This window comes from Podarcis filfolensis, assembly GCF_964270895.1.
Source record: "Podarcis filfolensis genome assembly, chromosome: 2".
Taxonomy (NCBI): domain Eukaryota; kingdom Metazoa; phylum Chordata; class Lepidosauria; order Squamata; family Lacertidae; genus Podarcis; species Podarcis filfolensis.
The window spans coordinates 40,904,074-40,910,073 of record NC_139605.1 but is presented as its reverse complement, the minus strand read 5'-3'; the positions used below and the strand labels follow the sequence as shown (position 1 = coordinate 40,910,073).

The 6,000-nt window shown below is 44.2% G+C and overlaps 1 long non-coding RNA gene across 1 annotated transcript in view; it reads right to left on the bottom strand.

Moving 5' to 3' along the window:
• Positions 1 to 1,680: 1,680 nt before the first annotated feature.
• LOC310757664 overlaps positions 1,681 to 6,000 on the bottom strand; it is a 44,857-nt gene continuing 40,537 nt past the window's right edge. The window contains exon 3 of the long non-coding RNA XR_014545377.1: positions 1,681 to 2,450. This is a non-coding gene — a long non-coding RNA (uncharacterized lncRNA). The remainder of the gene's footprint in view (positions 2,451 to 6,000) is intronic.

Sequence of the window (6,000 nt, the reverse complement as noted above, 5' to 3'; positions counted from 1 at the left end):
GTATTTTGACACGTTTTTGATTTGATTTTGCTCATGCTACAAAGGCAGCTGTTTAAAAATGTTTCATCCTTCATCTCAACACAGGGTTCTTGTGCATGTGGATGGGTTGCTTGGCTAGAGAAGAAGGTTAGCCAGGTGTGTGTGTGTGTGTGTGTGTGTAAATATGTATATACGGAGACAGAGAGCTATATAGAAATAGAGCCCAGAATGGGTGGGTAGGCAACCTCAGGCCTGGAAACTACTCCCCAATCCCTCTCTAGGCCACACCCCTTACCTCCTTGAATGTTTTTGTCCAGCTGGCCTGGATGAAGAATTGTGAGGGGACTGTGAATGTGTGTAGAAAATCTACTGTACAGAGGTCAAATTTATATTAATCCCTCCACCCATGTTTGTCTCTGGCCTTACCTATCATGTGGCCCCCTGTAAGGTCACCCAGAAGGTCACCCTGTAACGTTCCATATAGATATATATGTGTCAGGGAACTGCCATCGGAGCCAGAGGGAGAGGGAGGGCTCCAGAGGGGTTCCGGAGAGCGTCCCGGGAGGGAGAGAAGCAGCCCATCTTCTGGGGAAGGAATTCAGCGTAGCACCAGTGGAGAAGGGGGGCAGATGGGGGAATCGGCGAGGTGGCTCCATGACTCCTCGCCGGAGACCAGCGGGGAGAGCACGGGTCCTCCGCTGCCCACACCCTCCCTGCGCAGAAGACTTCCGCGCAGGGAGAGTAGGCGGCGACTAGGCATCAAAGAGCTTGTTTGCTGGAAGAAGTTCAAGAAACGCCCACTGACGGATTCTGCCAGTGATTGAGACAGCCACGGGTGAGTGGCTGTCCGGACAGAAAGGGTTTACCCAGGTAACCCAGCCAGGTGTGGCGTCGATTTACGCACGAGCAACCCCTAGAACCATTACAATATATATATAGATGTATGCGCGCGCACACACACACACACACACACACACAATATGGGTGTTGCTCTGAATTATCTCTTAAGAACTCTGGTTGTAAACAGCAAAAACAACCCTACTATTGACAGTCAAACTGGTTGGGCAAGCATGGCCTGGCCAATTTTCTGTCACCAGAAGAAACTGCTGCTGGTGGGCATGAATGGCTGGCTATTGCAGAACTAAAGAAATGGCTAGAGATTCTTTCTGCAAGGGGGCATGTCTTTTCTCCTGCAACCCCCCCCCGCCCTGTGAGGGGTATGATATCACCCCACACTCTCTGTGTGAATTGAGGGCGTTCCCAGATGTTTAATATTGTAAATCAGTGATTGAGGGGTCTGAAACAGGTAGTTGACAATGGGTTTTATTTATTTTCCATTGAAAGGGTAAATTTGGATAAAATGTGTGGGAAGGATACAGACTGGCATTTTGATTTCTACATTGTATAGAGGCTTAAAAAAACCTGTCTTATAATAAACACCATCTGAAAGCACCCTGAGACTTTCTTCTTTTTAAGAGTACCTGAGAGAGGCCTAGAGAAAGACAGAGGGCTTACTTTTGAATAGATGTACTGTTTTGAGTTTGGGGCATTAGGCTGTATGCCGAGACCCTTCTAACCCCTGGATCCAGCAAGTGTTAAAATACAGGGTGAGTCTTTTAAAAGAGGCCCCGTGGAACATGTGTACTCTGTATCCATGGGGCCTCTTTTAAAGGACTCACCCTGTATAAGTCAGGCTAGCCTCCTGATGAGATGATCGCATGGGTGATGGGCCATTAAGGGGGACAAAGGAAAGAGGCTCTGTGTGAGACAGTAAATGATTGGGGCCCACTCCCTCAACTCCAGGTAGTTAGAAGGACAAAGCGAGAGTTCAGAGCAGAGAGTGAAGTGATGTGAACTAGAAGCTAGATATAAAGCAGCAAACTGGGAGAAGAATGCCTGGCAGAAACAAGATCCTTTTGGGGTTGTAACACTGTGAACCCCTGCATCGTAGGCTCAAGTTGTTTATATGTGTAAATAAACCATATCTCATAGAGACACCACAGTCTCTGCTGTGCCTCATTTCCAAAGGCAACACGAACCCTGGGTCAGCACCTTTAACCCCTGGGATCTTGCATCGCTTGGAGATTGTGGTGGCATATACTCTTAGTCCCAAAGAGCTGCTACATCACTTCCTGAGACAACTGGCATTCAGAGATATGTGAAAAGATCTTCACTCACAAAACACTGAGGAATGAAAGGGGCTGCAAAACTGTCTATGCATTTTTAATCTCTTAAGTGACCTCCTCCTTTGTCAGATCCTCTTTATAGCCCCAGCATTTTAAAGGTAGCATCTTGTACTGACCTCTGGGTTCAAGCAGGAGCCAGCGGGCCTATCTGGTCCTCCATGTTCCCTCGCAAGAGGTGGGTTGCTAGCAGTCTGGTCTCGCCCTCCTTTCCAAGGTCATTTGCTCACCGGGGTTTTCCATTGTTATTTCCAACTCTGCTTTCTGTGACGGAATCTCTCATCTCCCCTGAGCCGAGAAGAGAAGGATTCAATTTGAAAGCGGCAGCACGATGACATGAGCATGTTATTAACTTCCTGAAGTTTCAGAAACGCCATTCCACTTGGCTCTAAAATAGCAACCTGTATCCTCCCAGCCATCACTACGCAGATATTCTGGCTTGCATGGGAAGAACGGGACGTGCGTAACATAAATCCTGCTGTTTGCTTGAACCACACAACTTTCAGACCAGTTAAGCTGCCCGCACAACACAGGCTACGCTTCCTAAACTAATATGACATCACTTGGGCCCTGGCATGCACTCATTAAATTAAAGTGCTATCAGCAAGGGGTTGCCCACAAAAGTGAGGGCTTGCAGGGTGGCTGCTCATCAGTTAAGGAAGGAAAGGGAAAAAGCAAGAGCTGGGTCTTCAGGGATAAACCACATTGAATGATAAAAAGGATACCTAAAATATCATTATGCAGCCATACCTTGGTTCTCTAACGGAATCTGTTCTGGAAGCATTCGAAAACCAAGGCACGCTTCCGATTGGCTACAGGAGTTTCCTGCACTCAATCAGAAACTGCGGAAGCCGCGTCGGATGTTTGGCTTCCAAAAAACGTTCACAAACCGGAACACTCACTTCCAGGTTTGGGGCGTTTGGGAGCCAAAATGGACGAGTACCAAGGCGTTCGAGATCCAAGGTGCAACTGTATGCCCAACTGATCACTGGTAACATCTCCTTAGGAGATTCATTCCATACAATGTCACATGGAAGATGGTTTTCTCCTGCTCCGGAGGGTAGGACCCAAACCAATTGCTTCAAGTTACAAGAAAGGAAATTCAGACTAAACATCAGGAAGAACTTTCTGTCAGTAAGAACTGTTTGACAGTGGAACAGACTCTCATGAGAAGTGATGGATTGTTGAAGGTTTTTAAACAGAGGTTGGATGGCCATCTGTCATGGATGCTTTAGCTGAGATTCCTGCTTCGCAGGGGGTTGGACTAGATGACCCTCGGGGTCCCTTCCAACTCTGCAGTTCTATGATTCTATGAATGTTGGAATCAGGCTTTCCCACAACATATCACACAGGTGCCATCTCTATTTATTTATTTATTTGCACCCATTGAAGTCATTCCTTTCTCAAGCAACCTTTTACGTGCATATTTTTATCCCAGTATGCAATGGATTTGAAATTGTTCCTATGCATGACATTGTCTTATATATGTTTGAATTGTTGATGCTTTTATTTAACAGCAATGTTTCATAGGAAGCCATTCAGAAATGGAAATAGATAAAGTAGTAAATGAACAGAGGGCTGCTGCCAAAATGGCAGCCTGTGCCATGGCTTCTCTCTCTGTAAATGATTTCATCATGCTGTGGATTTCCTCCAGTGTCAGGCCAAGATGCTCTGCTGTCTGAGGTGAAGGAAAAGATAGCACCCCTCCCCTCTCATTCCACACAAAGACTCTTTCTTCAGCACTCCTCTCTGTACCTGAGGGCAACAGACTAGGTTAAGGGGCACAGGGCAAACCATGGGGCAGACACAGCTCTGTCCTCCAACACTGCCTGCCGTCTAGCATCTCTTGCCTGAGGCGGCTGCCACTCTCCCTGCCCATGCATTGCCACCAGTGACAGTGGGTAGGGATGGAAACAATCAGTGAAATATGAGGAACCTGGTAGGTTTTACTACATGTTACAGAGAGATATAAATTGACACGGGGCTTCTGCTTCCTTCAGCTGTCCTGTGTTTATCACAACATGTCCTCTTTGTGCAATGCTCCACAAAGAAGATTAAGAAACGGTTTTCCAAAGTCCCAATGAGCATATTAAACCCCACTTTTGATACCCAAATGGTTTTTCAGGGGAAATGTACCCATTTTATACCTTATGAGCATCAGAAAATAAGTACCTACGAAAAAGAGCAGGCACCTTCAAAAGCTTCCTCTTCCTCCATTAATTCTCCATTGGTCAACTTATTGCCTTCCCTCGCTTTCCCCTCCCTCAGTTCAGATTTTGTCATACCAGGGATACTCTGAAAAGGGGAAGATATAAGAAAATCCAGACTGATGGAGGCAAAAGCTAAGGGAGGCAATGATTTGGAGGAGAATGTCATATGACCAGCAGAAATTTGAGGGAGGTACAGGAAGCTTACTATCCACATTAAAGAGTAGTATGGATGAGCCCAACGACTTTTTTAAAAGCCAAGTGTTGTTTTTTTTTAAAAGAACTAAGATGTAAATGGAAATAAAGACAAATTCAAACAAAAGTAAAAGAATTCACATTTACAGATCACATAGAGCAAATTTTAAAGGAGACCATATAAGGTTTACACTGTCAATTGCTTAAAAGTTGCCAAAGAAGGTTAGATCTCAATTTATTCATTAAAAAATAAAATATTAGTTCGTATACCAAGATGCCAAACTTTAAAATACAGATAAATATACTTCAGATAATTTCCTCAGTTTATTTATTTTAATACACTTATCTTCCACATATTTCACAAAAACTATAGGGACACAACCTACCAAAAGTAAGCCCTTTTAAGTCCTTCAGATTTCAAGTGGCAAGTTAAGCACATGATTCCGCCTCTCCCATTAAAACCAATGTGACATTAACTTTGGCTGAATCATGTGTCGTGTGGTTTACAATAGCATAAAATAATCCAGTTAATCAGATCATATTGAAAAATAAGCTAAAAATAACACTGTCGCCATCGTACCTTAAATGTTATTTGCTGTATAGTTCAATATTCAGCAGAAATAAAACTTCGTTAAAATTATCAGTGAGATCCTATGCATGTTAATCTGCAGTTCCTGCTTGCAAGCTTCCCCACATCTGCTTGGCCACTGTGAGAACAGGATGCTGGACTAGATGGGTCATGGGTCCGATCCAGCCAGGCTCATCTTATATTCTCAAGTACTCGGAAGTCCCATTATTCAGTATGTTTAGTCACTAAGTTGCCATAAATCTGTTGTGCTAGTAACTCACCCTTTTCATCTGCTTTATTTTAAATTTTAAATTTTCTGACAAGTAAAATTAAGAAATGTTCAAATTATTTTTTTAAGAAGCAAGTCCTATTGAATTCAATGTGGCTTATTGCCAAGTAAATGTGTTTAAGGATTACAGTCAAATGCCTTTGATTTATTTTAATAATCCCTGTAAATAATACAATGCACACCTTTTTTTCAATAAGTCTACCTGTACCTAACCTACGATACCTTGATTCTCTCCTGATTCGACCAACCAGTCCCACTAGTAGAAGCCCATGCAAGGATTTCTGCCAGCCCAACAGAACTTCCCCTGCTTTCTTCCCTCCATGTCTCCTGTGCCCTCCAAATTGACTCTGGCTGTCGGGGTTCAGAAAAAACCCAGATCAGCACATGGAGGGAGAGAGAAGACTGTTCTATTAGGCAAACAGAAATGCTTGGGCTGACAGAGCCATTTCCTTAACGCTACCATTGAACATCCCCTCCAGTGCTTGGAGGTAGACAGTCAGGTTGTGCAGTAATGACCAGAGGAGGAATGACTGCTGGGAAGAGTGCAGAGAGAAGAAACGCCATGGTACATCTGCATCA